Raw genomic sequence first — 15778 nt, forward strand, 5'->3', positions numbered from 1 at the left:
TATCTACTGTGTAGAGTTTGGGCTTATGCTACAGCTTGCTTTGTAGCTTTAAAGGCCTCTTCTATCTCAAGAGTCCAATCCCATTGGGCACCCCATTGCACTAGACGGTGCAGGGGTCGCATCAAAGAGGAATGAACACTCTCCAAAACCCCAAGTCCCAAATAGGTTTGGAGCTGCTTCATGGTTTCAGGTCAGGTATGTATGTGCCTGTATCTTATCAATCACTGCCTCTGGCATTACTTTTGTCTTATCCTACCAGACAACTCCCAAGAATTTGACAGAGAACCCAGGTCCCTGGACCTTGTCCTCATTGATTGCCTAACTCCAGTCAGCGAGAGCTTCTCACAGGTTGGTTGCTGCTGCTTCTAGTTCTGTAAGAGAATCAGAGATTAGCATTATATCATCAATATAATGATATGAGTACACTGCGGGTGGTTGTTTCCACATGGCTAAATCTTGAGCCACGAGATCATGGCCCAAGGTAGGGCTGTGCAGATAGCCCTGGGGAAGGACAAGAAATGTCCACTGTCATCCTTCCCAGGTGAAGGCAAACTGTTCTTGACTTTCTGGGGCTATGGCAATAGAAAAAAAAATGTTTTCCAAGTCCACTACATAATGGTATCACCCAAGGTCATGTGACAACCAGTCTATGATGTCCATGACATTAGGTCTGGCAGCATGCAGGGGTGGCATAATCTTGTTCAGCTCCTGATAGTCAGCTATCATGCTCCAGGAGTGGTCAGACTTCTTCGCTGGCCACATGAAGGAGTTGTATGGGCTATGAGTAGAGCGAATGACACCTGCTTCTTCCAGCTTCAGAATGGTACATCCTATTTCCTCATAGCCACACGGCAGGTGATACTGCTTTGTATTCACTACCTGGGTAGCCTGGAGCAATACTAACGGGGCATGGTGTGGACGTCCTGGGATAATAGTTTTCACCACCCAGATACGAAGGCGAAATTCACCAGCAGTGATATTTACAGTGGAGTCTCGGAAAACATCAATCCCCAAAATGTACTCCTGTATGGGGGGTATGTACATTTGGTATGTCCGAGGAGGCAATCTGCTAATACCCAATGTCATAGGGACCTTCCCCACATGAATGATTCGACCCCCATCGCTTTCTATGGTTGCAGTGGGCCGGTAAAACTTGTCCAGATTCCCATAAAGCAGGGTGCGGTCAGCACCAGAGTCCACAAGGGCTAATATCCTGTGTACATTGCGGGGGCGGGGGGGCGGCTATTTGGGCTGGGCGCTGCCTCGCTCTCCCTTTTTGGCCAAGCCTCCTGTCTGTGCACTAGCTAGTTTGGGAGTGCATGAGGTGGTACAGTACGCACTTGTTACAGAGGCCAGCTGAGCCATCTCTTCCAGAGATAATTCAGTCCCTTCAGCCTCGTCATCCCACACAGCCACAGCAGCCACTCCTGAACTGTCTCCTGGCCTCTGCTCTACCTATTTCGTCAGGTCCCGGAGTTCTGTGCCGGTGTACTGGATCAAGGTAGTATGCTTTTTACCTTGGGAGGAAGAGGGACGCTGCCAGCTTGCCTCCTCCCCACCAAATATTGTTGTTCTACTTCAACCTGCTGCCGTATCACCGGTGGCGCCTGGAGCGGTATGCCCGCAGGCTTCCAGACCAGGACGGTTGCAGTGACCCATCAAGGCCCTGCAGCATGAGTTCCGCTACAACCAGCCACCTTTCCAGCGTTTTTTCCTATGTCGCAATTGTTGCACCCGCTGAGCCTGCTCCTGAACCTCCAGACTGGCCTGCCACAGCACCGCCAGTAACATCCAGGCTACCCGACTCACTGCCTCTAGGCGAGCAGTCTGGATATCGGCTCCAGCAACTCCAAGGCTTTCCGAATGTCCTCCTGACGTGGCTTCACTCCATCCCATTCCTCTGGGGAAGTTCACGTAGCCAGATATGCTGCACGGGACACCACTGGGAGGCAGAGGGCCACATGTCCTCCACTCAGGAATCCTCCACCCTGGAACTGTCCGAAGCACTGGGGCCCTACTCACCTCATCCTGCCCGCTACATCACGTGTCAGTGCGGAACTGATCAAGAAGCGAAGGCTTCGGTGGTGAGATGCCCAATTGAAAGATGCACGAGGAGCTGAAATGAGAACGAAATGGCAGGCACCACTTTATTGCCAGGAGCCTGTGCTTCTGCGCTAGGGGACTGCATAGGCTTTATAGATGTCAGAGAACAATAGTGGCATTCTGCCACACGGGCATAATAAACAATAAGCTCAGGCATACTTGCATAATTTAGGCACAGGCGCCTCATTACATTATTGTAACATTTTTAATCCGGAGTCCTAACCGTAAGCTTGGATCACAGCCAGACCTAGGACCCACAAAAGTTAAATTAAATTTAAAAAGCTAATACTTACATTTACATTTCCATGACAAAAATCGAACCAAAAAAGTCTCAAATAAAGGAATACAACAATTCATCAGGAAGAAGAAAACATTTTTAAAAGTCCTTTAATGAATATTCAAAGATGTTTTATTATCTATTTTTATGGAAGAAATGGAAAAACATTATGGGCAAGTCTTCAACAAAACTCAAAGAAATCGCATTACTATTTAGGTATTCCATATGTTATGAACATGAATTGTGTACTTTTATTAGAATAGTTTATCATGTTTGTGACAGGAGCATATAACAGTTAACTGTTTAAAACTTACAAATACTGAGAATTAGTATACTGACTTACAGTACTAATTTATATTTATAATTTTAATCTCTTAAAGTTGTATTACTTTTTCTAGCTAGCCTTCTTTTCAGAACTTATGATAAACAAATGTTCATTAAACTATGTTTTGATATGGAAGTCACAACTTCTAGAATTATTAGTCATCACTAAAAGGAGGAATACATCATAAACTATTCAAAAGAGGTAAATTCTCTAATGTAAATTTTCTTTTCTAAAATGTATAATTTAAATTCTACAGAGGGAAAAGAATAATATACTCTATAATAATGAGGGGGTAATTCTTACCTATTTGAATATTGTAATTTTATTTTGTTATGTATAAGCAGGTTGAGATGACAATATCATCAAGCATACTTTGAATAAAAAGAGTCTGTAGCCAAAATATAGATTATTTATTATTATTATGCATCTATATTCAAAGCTATGTCTATGTGTGCTGCATTTTCTCAGAATTTATATACTCTTCCTAAGAGAGTGATTTATACAATGACATATCCATACTTCAGGGAAGATTTTTTTCTTATGTATTGAATATATAGTAAAATATTATAATATTTTACAAAGCACTTTGAAAATAAATTGTAAGAAGAAAACATTATTACATAGGAAAAGATGCATGCTCATGTGTTACACTAGGCCTATTATCTTTTATTTTAGATCCTTATAGCCAGGTTTCATACTGTCTCAGTACATAATGAATTATGCGGGTTGTACTCTTTCTGATAGTTATTCTTAAAGTTTCATGTCTTATAAAAATTGCATAAACTTTGTATGTTATTTTCCATATATTGCTTCCTGAATGAGTATTTTTTTTTCTGTTTGTATGTATTGAGGCTACTCATAGTCTGTTTGTGTATTGAGAAACTGGTATGCAAAGACTTCAAAGTGAATGTCAGCTATTTATATTATTTAAAACCCATTCATTTTCTGTCTTTTGGATCCCCTATGACAATGTGGATATTATCTTCCTACTTATAGGCAAAGTTAACTGTAGAAATTTATAATAAAATAAGCCATTTATCCATTCAATAATTTATTAACACTAATATTGAACCCTATGTAGATACACAAGTCAGTGTAATATGAATTTTTCCAATGCCAAGTTAGACGTTGTGAATACATAACAATCTATACAATAACAAAAAAAACCCTACAAATAAATAAAGAAAACAAATTTGAGGACACAAAATAGATACCTAATAGCTAATACCTAAATTCATGAAATTTTTAAAGAAAATTCCCCTCAGTGCTTCCTTTAGTTGAATGTTTATAATTTTATTGGTATTTTAATTCTTATTATCTGGATTCAGTGTACATAAGATTACATACAAGTCTTTTTCAAGGGCCTGGGAATATGATATATAAATTTCAAATGATATATTTCATCTGGCTGCTAGACTAACAGTGAGGATGCAAAAAATGACAGCTGAATCATTGACAGTGAGGAAGGAATAAAGACTAAAAGGAAATTTAGGAACAAATTTGGAAAATTTGATGAATTGTCTAAGACATTTTTTTGGTTATGTTAGAATACTAAATAGTCAAGTAGTTGACTCTGTCCTTAAAAACGTTGGAAATAAAACCTATGCATGCATTACAATATATATGGCACATAGGTCTAACTTTTTTAATTTCAAATATGAAATTTAAATATTGAAAAAAAATACCTTTATGGTTAGCTTTGATAACTGGAAAAGTCTTTGCAAAGGAAATAAAGCATGTGTCAACTTCTAAAACAGAGTTGTAGGAATCGGTAAGAAAACTTGAAAAGAATCAGGGCTTCCTATAAGTAGACCTGAAATTTAGAGCAGAAATCTGAATTTTCTAAGAGCACTGAAGATAATTCTGAAGCAGATGGATTTCAGTTCACACTTTGGGAAACACCGTTCTAAAAGACAAGTAAAATTTACAAAGAAAAATATATGTGGGATCCATGGAAAGCAAGTGTAAAAAATGTTAAACATTTCAGATACAATAGTAATTTAAGAGTAGAGAAGAATTTTAAGAGATGTTTCACGACTTGTGCCATATTTGGAGTGTTTTGAATGCCAATCTAAGGAATTTGAGCTTAATTCTGTCCTTTTGGAAAACTATTTTATTTCAGTAAGTGACTTGTTATTCAAGATGTACTTTAAAACTAATTTGTTACTACATCTCTGGTTGAGTACAGAGGAACAAGAGTGAAGTTAGGAAGATGATTTAGGAAACCAGAATAATAATTAAATGAAGGGGTGGACTCCTGGTCTTCACTGATTAAGGGTAAAGAGAAACAAAACATCATTGTGATTGAAGAGATGACCAAAATCGATAAGATTCAATGTATAGAAGAGAAAAAAAGAGGTATAAACTGACTTTAAGATTTAAAGTTTACAAATTTAATTGTGTTGCTCAACAGAGAAAAAAACTGGGTCCAGTTTCATGGATCCTATGTTTCAGACCTATTTTTATTTCCAAGTGGAGTAATTCAGCAAGAATTGTAGATACATTATTATAGTTTAGAAGGAAATTAGCATTTAAAATAGAGTTAAATGTAATTTCCATAACAGTAAGAATCAAAGCATCAAGATGAAGTGCTGGTTTTAAATGCATAAATTGACCTCTACTTTATAGCTATTTCTTCTGCCTCAGGATAACTTTAAGTCATCCCTGTAAACAGCAGTGTATCTAGAGGGAGCAGGAAGAGGAGGAGGAAGAGGAGGAGAAGGAGGAGGAGGAGGATGAGGAGGAGGAGGAGGAGGAGAAATAAAACAAATATGACTCATTATATTTTTATCTGCTAACTTCTATGCTCAGGAACAAAATAAGCACACCAGTATCTGCTCTTTATTAGAATGCATGAAATAATACTCTCAGTTTCAGACAAAGCAGGATGCTTATATTTATAACATGGTCATGTTATCAAGAAACAGTCATTTATCTACATTTATAGATACTGCTCTACTGCTTAATTTTTGAAAAATTTTCAACTTTGAAGAGTACTTTTATGCATGACTACTGTAACTTGTTATTGATAAGTTATTATAGTTGAGTTTCTTGGTGCCTGTGGTAGCCAGAAATATGGCCCCCAAAGTTGTCCGTGTCCTAGTTTCCAGAATCTGTCACTATGTTACTTTGCATGACAAAAGGGATGTTGCAGATGTGACTAATTTTTTTGAGATGAAGAATTACTGTGTTATTCATGCGGACCCAATATAATCATAAAATTTCCTTATAAGAAGGGGGAAAAGAATCAGATTCAGAGAAAGACTGGAATATGCTCATCTTTTGACTGTATTCAATAGAAAATGTATTCAATAGAAAAATATTTTAATTAATTAAATATAAAAAATAAAAAAAATATTTGAGGAATGTTTTTGGCTTTCATTTGTAGTGCTGTAGAAAAATAGTGACTGTGTTGCTGGTTGTAACAGCAAGCAAAAGAAATAATAGACTATATTTAATTAGTAGATCATTGACATAAATAATTTTGTCATGATAATACATGAAAACCATATTAAATATTTGAAATCAATTAAAAATATTAAATATAAAATAAAAGATTCCACATTTTAAATATCTTCCATTGGTGAATAAAGCAGAGGTGATTACTTTTATGGTGTTTTAATTCTGGACAATTTACCTCACCGCATCTAAATTCTGAGGCATTAAACAAAATGTATTCCACTGAAATTGTGAAATGTTAGACTAAATAAAATAAAATATTGTAAGGGTGAGTATTTTTGCATTCTTTCACATATGAGCAAGTTTTAGAGTTTTATTTAATTATAAAATGAATAGTAACATAGATAATGTAATCAGAAAAATTTTTGAAAAAGCTTTCATTAGCTGAAAAATAATTTTTAAATCCCAATAAAATAATGTGACTGTATAAACCACTTTAATTTTAACTCTCAACAAATGAGAATAAAGGGGAATTACAAGAATTATGTAGAAATTTACTCCTTAGTCATATTCTTATATCTAAAGACGCAAGCAATAGTGAATGCTGATTTGGGGTGTTTTGTTTTCTTTCTTTCTTTCTTTCTTTCTTTCTTTCTTTCTTTCTTTCTTTCTTTCTTTCTTTCTTTCTTTCTTTCTTTCTTTCTTTCTTTCTTTCTTTCTTTCTTTCTTTCTTTCTTTCTTTCTTTCTTTCTTTCTTTCTTTCTTTCTTTCTTTCTTTCTTTCTTTCTTTCTTTCCTTCCTTCCTTCCTTCCTTCCTTCCTTCCTTCCTTCCTTCCTTCCTTCCTTCCTTTTTGTCTACATTGAAAAGTCATTTGTTTTAATTTTCTATGACAGGTAATAAAGTTAATCTTTAGATATTATGTGTTTTTACCTGAATCAACAATAACAACAATAATGGAATGCATAATGCCCATTAAATGTCCCTTAACTAGTGTTCTACTCCTCTGGAGCCTTTAAATACAAAATATTATGTGAAAGATGGACATAATTCTACAGATAATTCATTTCCTTAAAAACAATTCAGTACGTCTATCTGTGTAGAGTAGAAGACAGTGAAATGAACATTCACCAGATCTGAGTTGGCTTTTTGAAAGTTGGTTTTGAACAGTAAAGGTGCCAGGAAATTTCTAATATTGTATAATTAGAAAACATTGGGAAAAATATTCTTTTAAAACCTCTCAATATTCATCATCAGATAATTAATGTACCTAATTCCATTAAAAAATACCCTTTACTCATCACATCTATATTGAAAATATGCTGTGTTCTAAACACTGTTTTAGATACTGAGGTAATAGCAGCAGTGGCAGAAACCATCAGCTTTCCTCTAATGTAGCCTTCATTTTAACAGAGGAAACTGATGATAAATATGAGAACTAAATAAAGTGAATTGCGTATTAGTCTGTGATGATTGCTAAGAAGGCAAAATAGTCCATGCAAAGGTAATATGAAATAGAGGTAGTGTTGAAGGTTTTGATGGGGTGAAGAGTCACTCCATCAAAGTCACTGAGTAGGTGACTTTTGAGTAAAGAGAACACATATGAAAGTGAGTTGGCTAGTTGTGATCATGCTCTGGGATCATTTCTGCCAGAGACTAGCAAGTGTGAAAATTTAAGGCAGACATTTTGGCTATCGTGTAGATAAAACAGAAGAGTGGAAAAGGGAAGACAAGAAAGCCCATTAAGAATCTATTACAATGTTCTGAGCCAGAGGTAATTGTGGCTTGAACTAAGTTTGTGGCATTTCACATGATGAGGACATATTGGATTCTAGAGTGTTTTTCTGAAAATAATACCAATAGGATTTCCTGACAGAATGTATATGGAATATGAAATAAAGAAAGAAGTCAAGAATGCATCATTTCTCTATCAAAGGCTCTAAACAAATGGAAAATGGGGTTGTCATTACCTAAAATAACGAATACTACAGGGAGAGCACGTTTGAAAGAAAAGTTCATGAAGTCAATGTTAGACATGTAAAGTTTGAATTATCTAAAATATATTTATATAGGTGCATGTGTGTCTACAATTTAGAAAACTTTTCTGCAAATAAAAGATTAGAAGTCATCAGCATGTAAGTAGTACTTAAAAATTACAGTAAGTATCTTGTGTTATTTTATAAAAGCATATTAGCTTATTGCTTATTTAAATGTTTAGCTTTATTAAAGAAAACATATAGTAAATAATATAAAAGGCATAGATCCCACACCTAGAATTTCCATTTTAAAATTGCACTATATTTACTTTATATCTGTTCTTAATAAAATTAAAAAATGATATAAATAAAGTAGAAATTTCTTTTGTCCCCCATTTCAAATATTATGGTCTAGTCCTACTTCCACAACTTTATACCTTCTATTGATATACTTATTTTTTTTAAGAAATATTTTTGCCTGTAGATACTTTCTTTGTCATGTTTTTATTCCATACATGTTATCTTTTTGAATAAAGTGATTTTTAACCTTCCATTTTGTTTCTTGCAGTATCCTTTGTGATCAATATTTTTTTCACATTAGGGATATTCTTCAAATGTCTAGCAATCATTGTTTGTTCATAAATATTTAGAAGTAAAATATTAATACTTAGAGTGACAGAGGTTATGGGCAAGATTTTTCAACTGTTGGAAATTTGATTTGGGTTGATTCAGCATAGAGAGAGCCTGAGAAATGTTCAAACTCAAGAACGTGAAGATTTTTATTTTCTCTAAAATGACAATTTGCTAGTGTCCTGTCCATATCATATAAAAGAAGATAATGAGAAATCCATTATCTATATACAAGTTTAAAATAATACATCAGTTCTATAACTTCTCCACTCCTCTGCTGTATCTGGTGTTTCAGAATACTGAGGCCTACATCATGGGTGAATGGGGGAGGGAAACTGACAAAGGGAAACTAAATTGTGATCTATTCATTGTTATAACCTTTATGCTCATGGTGGGTTGTGTGTGTTTTCATGACTAGATTCATTATTTACTATTACTACTTCTGAAATTACTTTAGTTCAAGAATTTCTAAAGATCTTTTGTCTGCTAATAATTCCTCTCCAATTTCATTTTTTGTGTGTGTAGGATATCTGGATTTACATATTTCTTCTATTCATACATTTTTATTAGTATTGTCTCAGAAGGAACAAGAAATAAATATTTGTTAGCTCTATAGCATTTTAAATTTATTATTTCTTAAACTCATTTCCTATTTAATCAGTAAATGTTATGTCTAAATTGCAATGAAGATTATCATAAGTATATGACCTCTATATCCTGCAAGTTATATTATAACATATTATATTTTATAATATCTAATATGTAATATTAGATATTATAAATCTATTGGAGAAGAAAAAGTGAAATAAGCCCAAAGTGAAATACCTGTACTACAGTCCAGATAACACAGAGCAAACTGAGGTACCTCATTTTGATCTACTTATGAATCTTTCACAGAGAAACCACAGAGCCTAACTATCTCCAATTCTTGAAAGTATTTCTAGTTTCTGTAGGTAGAATCAGCTTTCTTCTCTTCAGAATTTCTCTCTGAAAACATTTACATTTCATATCACTCCATTTTCCTGCATCAGCCGTTTCTCATTTGTTCTATCTTCCAAAATCATGTTGATATCTCCTGTCCAATGATGCCTCCTCTAGTATTCCTCTCTTTTGGTTTATATTTTTATTTCTCTTCTTTTAATTTGTAGCGTGGGAGATTTGAGGATGAGATGGAAATAAAGACAATTTTAACTGGAAGACTATATTTTTAACAATGGGTAAATCCAATAAGCATGCCTGTTTAATAGATTTAGACAGGCAAATTTTGACAAGGTTATATCTTTGCATTTAAGCTACTTTTTTTCCCACAAATCTATAATATTTAGAAATAAACTTGAATTTAATTAAAAATATAAATTGTGTCTACAATACAGTACATAGAGCCTGTTTCTTCAAGCCTGGCTAAACTTGAAAATTTTATACTGTCATAGACAAAACAATATATGTGCTTACTTTATATATATATAAACACATATCTATAACATATCATGCTTAATATAATTACATAATATTACTTTGTATAATAGTATTATTGAAAACAATTACTAAAGTATTACTTTAGTTATAAAGTAATTACATAGTGTACTGTCTACATATTTAATGCATTTCACACATTTCTCCAACCTCATTATTTTTGAAAATAGTGCCAGTTTGACATAACAGCACAAATTTTTTTTTGAAATAACTACAATAGCCAAAGTAATTGTCAACAGATTATATTAAAATTAAGAGACATTATAGAAAATAGTATATAACTATGCATTGACTGTGCAGATTTTAAGACATGTTTTTAATTCCTTAACAACCTCTATTTTTAGAAGCTACTCGTCTCAGCTACAACTACTGTTGTATCCTTTCATTTTCTGGCTGATGCAGAAGACTTCAGGGGTTGTTCCTGTTTTCTTCTCAGGCTGCAGCATCTTAGCTTTCTAAGAAAAACATCTCTTCTCTCTTGCATTGCTGATTGCTGTCCTACATGCTTATGTTTTGAACTGTTGTGCTTTCTTCTTCCAGAAATTACATGTCTATTCATAATAGCATTTGCCTTGTCAGCTCGTGGTTATGGTTCACTTTATAAAACAGGGAAAAGGTAAGCTATTCTCATTTTTGTTCTTGTCTTGGTAGTTTGAGTTTAATTTTCATCTTCTATGACTTTGCTTGCTAATATGAAAGACATTATCGTTTTCCATTGGCATCTATTTTTACCTGGAAATAGTCTACATTTATTTTTTTCTCATCCTCTGATTATTTAAATTCAAATTAGTAACATATTTTTTTTCAGTTTAATTACTTCAGGAATAATTATAGTTAGTTTTTCTGATTAAAATAAATAATTGAAAACGCAAAATATTTTGAAGTTATTCAAAATGCATTATAACAACTAGAAAAATACATGTTCATTTTAAAAATGTGATACTAATTTTAAATATTTTTAATAATAAATTATAAATTTCACACCTAATAAAAATATACATTAAAGGTCCTTTTTAAAAATTTAATAAATGGCAAAATGCTGTCAGTATTGGAGAGGAAAAAAAATGCCTCTTTCACCAATCAAGATCTAACTTTTTTTAATGATATCCTGCTACTTTTCCAAGTCATGAAAAAAATATTGATGTTCTTGAACTGTACTATATTTATTCTAGATCTTAGATTATAGTAGTAAATAAAAAATAAGCTTGCTCTCAAGAAGTTCTTATTCTGGTGTCTTATAATATTAATTTAGTACTTTAATTTGAAAAAAACATAAGTAGTAGATTTTGTTATTAGTGATATGGTTATATCAAACTATTTTGTGTGTGGCCATGAAGGGTTATAAATCACTAAGATTATTAGCACTCACTAGTAATTTATTAAATTCAAGTGACTTTAATTTATCAGAGTATATTAGATTTAGGTTTTGCATTTAAGTAGAATCGAATATAAGCAGATTAATAATAAATACATATTTATCATTTAAAAAAAGAAAAGCTTTGATACTATTACATTGCTAAAAATGTTTTTGACAAAGTAAAATTGAAGAGAAATTCTTTCATTATGAAGAACCTATCATTTGTCAGCCTTTTTAGTGCAGGTTTTTCCCAAACCTCCACAAAGCAATCATTGATTTCAAAGGAATCCCTTTTGATGCCAAAGTCAGATATGAAACATATGGCTTTACCATGTAAATATGTAATTAACTTTTTTTCCTCTAAAGCATCAAGAGAAAACATAGCAATAGTTACTATATATTTTTGAGCATTATAAATTCCAGAATATTTTAAGAAAATGCAACTGACTAATTATGCATAACTTTTAAGTCTTTTCATGTTCCAGTTATTTGGAATATAAAGAAAAACGCTTCATTGTAAGAGCTTCCAAAGTACGCAAATGGAAATAAATTGCAATAAAAAAGATAAGTCCATATGCTACGAATTGGCAACAGCTGTTCCACTTTCATCGTATTGGATATGAGAAGAACAGAAACTGAAACACCTTGATAAATATCAAGATTCTGAGAAATAGGATATTGGCATGATAATTCTACAAGCATCACAATTTTTGTGGTAATATTAAACATAATGGCAACATGATAAGATACTGCATTCACACATTACAATTATCTGAATATTGAAAAACTTCAATTAGTATAATAGTCGTGTGTATGTGTATGTACTAATGAAGCCTCAATTTCTTTGAGTTATTTTACTGAATTAACCAGGTGTCCCAAAACATTATAGATACAATCTCAGCAAGGGCACATGTTCAAAACTTAACATCAGGCAATAAAACTTTTTTTAGAAAACTAAAATAGACTCTAGTTAGGGTCTTTATCATGTAACGTAATAGGTAAAATTGTATACCTAATGAAACAAGGTGCTTCAGGAAGTATAGAGAATTGCTTATTATGTTTTTTGTTGTTGTCGTTGTTTTGTTTTTTATGGAGTAGTTTTGTTCTATAGTCTCAATACAATTTCCACCTGCCTAATGGTACCTATAAAGCTGCATTAGTGGTTAAGGGCACAGGATTTAAGCCAGATGCCAAGAATCAAATTCCAATTTTACAAATAAATAGTTGTGTGACTTTGGGCAAATAACTTAAACATTCTGTGCCAAAGTTTAATCATCAACTCTAGATATGATCAAAGATGTATCATTTGAGTGCCCATAATCACATCTGGTACACTGTGAATACTCAATTAATATTAGCTGTAATACTTCCAGCTGTAGAGGACATGGGTTGAGTAAGAATTAAAAAGATAATATCTTAGCTAGATATTGTGGAAACAGATTATAAAGATCTTCAGTTGTAGATTTTGTTTTTTTGTGAGACAACTAGTAATCAGAAAATATTTTAGGTTAGGCAAATGCTACAGTTTGACTTAACGTTAGACAATTCAGTGAATTTATAAGGACACTTTGGATTAAAATAATTAAAAGAGAATAATAATTAGAAATCAGAAATTTGATTACTTAAGTATCAAATTAATTCAAGCCAAAGACAATAGAGACTTGCGTTAAAAAGAACAGATACAATGGAAAGGCTAGAGGTTTATTTTGTATCAGGATGAACAAGATTTGGTGACTAGATGTGACTAGAAGAGCCAAATACAAGGATGTTAAGATTTAGTAATGAGAAAAGCAATAGTTCATTAATATAATCAGGAAGTTCATGTAAAAAAACTGAGCTAAATAGAAAAAAAATCCAGATTTAAGTTAAAATGTTGACTCTTCTCATTTCCTTAGTTATATACCATCTAATGTCTTTCTGAATACATATTAAACACTAAAATATGGAATAGTGAGAGGATAAAAGGAGAAGCAAATTAAAGAACTAAAACAATGAAATTAAATACTTTAAATGGTAAAGGTGGAGAAAATAGTATTGCACATGATGCATATTTTTAAATTAAATTTATTGGAGTGACATCATTCAATAAAATTTTATGTTTCAAGTGTACAATGTCATATGTGTATTTTATTGTTTGTTCATCACGCAAAGTTCTTTCCTTTTATCACTTTATATTTGACACCTTTTATTCTTATTTATCTCCTTCCTCTCAACTCCTTTTTTTCTGGTAACTACTAAACTGATGTCTGTGTCCATGAGTCTCTCTTTGTCTTGTTCATTTGTTGCTTTCAGTTTTATACTTCACATATGCATGAAAGCATATGGTCCTTTTTCTGTCTGACTTATTTTCTGTTTGACTTATTTTGCTTAACATGATAATCTCAATATCCATCCATGATGTCACAAATGGCAGTATTTTTTTATTGCTGAATCTGTTGAAGGGCACTTTTCTGTTTCTATGTCTTGGCCTCTGTGAATAAGGCTGCAATAAACATTGGGTGCATACATATTTGCAAATAAATGTTTTCAAAATTTGGGGGTAAATACTCAAAAGAGGGATTGCTGGATCATATGGCAATTCTATTCTTAATTTTTTGAGGAACCTCTAAATCGTTTTCTACAATGGCTGTTTCAAAATACATTTCCACCAGCAGCGTATGAGGGTTCTTTTATCCCCACAACCTCTCCAACATTTGTTATTACTTGTCCTGTTGATGAGAGCCATTTTTATACGTGTAAGGGCATCTCATTGTAGTTTTGATTTGCATTTCTGTAATAGCTAGTGAAGTTGAGCATCTTTTCACGTCTGTGGGCCATTTGTATGTCTTCTTGGAAGAAGTGTCTGTTCAGGTCCTCTGTCCATTTTTTAACTGGATGTTTATTTTTTGTTGTTGAAAACCCTAGACCTTTAAACTTGATGCATAAATTGATGATTGGTGATCTTTAAAAATTAGTTATGGTTGTATGATAATAATGAAGCAACATTAAAGTGATTAATTGTGTTAAGGAAAATAGTTAATGTTTATATTTTAAAGAATATTTTTTGATAATTATATTAATTTACATAAAATAAGTCTTATAAGTAGAGAAGAAGGAAGAAGATAAGGAGAGAACTGTGTTGAAGAGAGACTACAACAGCAAAGACAGGCCAGTTGACATCATGCAGTAATAGACAAAACAAAGATGAAGCAGAAAGAAAAGCACAATAGAGAAAATAGTTATCAAAGGAGGAAGGTGACTATCAATGTGAAGAGGTAGGACAACAGTATAGATGAAATGGGAAGGGAGACAAAGAAATGGATAAATGTTGATATGGGGTGGGTGTTTGTGCTTCAAAGAGTTTTTTTAATCTCTAATATAGAGAATTTATTTATCATTAAGTGCTTCCAAATAAAATATGAGTTAACTTACAAAAAAAATTAGGCACCATTGGTTTATTAAGCTAAAGTGTATGTTGAAACAAATAGAAGAGATGGATGTGTTAGGAGGATATTTTACCAAAAAACCTAGCATAAATTTAGCAAAAAGTTTTGTTTTAACATTTCTACAGGATAAAATAAGAGAGACATATATTCCAGTACAAAATGTTCACTGTCTAGTAGAAGGGCATCCTAATATTTCATGGGAAAATATTTGTTTATTTCTCACATTAATATCTCAGCATAACTCATTGAATTAATTGTTCAGTAGAAACTTTGAACAAGATCATTTTAATAAAATTCAATATCATCATAATAAATAAAAATTACCTTAGAATATTCTTATGAAAGATAAAGTTTTCTCTTCTACATAAAATAAGTATCTTACTGAGTTCATACCAACAGCCAAATAGTTCAAGTCATAGCTGATGAACTGGTGGCTGGACTACTGACTGGAACATTGATTCTCAAGATTTGATTTTATTTGCATGAAGTTTTGCTTTGACAGAGGATAGAAGAAAGAGGACTATGTGAGTATGGCTTGGAAAATTAGAGGAAATGGGCAAGTCAGTAGAATGTTACCTTAGCTGGGCCTCAACATTATTTTTATGGTGTTTAGGGTTTCCATATTCTTACATATTTTGTATCCACTTCATCAAACTATTTGCTGCATAGACATTCATAATTGTGATATTTTTGTTATGAATTGTGACTTTAGCTTTTAAAGTTTCCTTCAATTTCAAGTTTAACACTTTTTGATATTAATTTTCTTTGTTTAATTCTGGGATTGCTATGGCTGCTTTTTTATTTTGTCCATCTAT

This window comes from Pteropus alecto, unplaced genomic scaffold (assembly GCF_000325575.1).
Source record: "Pteropus alecto unplaced genomic scaffold, ASM32557v1 scaffold379, whole genome shotgun sequence".
NCBI lineage: Eukaryota > Metazoa > Chordata > Mammalia > Chiroptera > Pteropodidae > Pteropus > Pteropus alecto.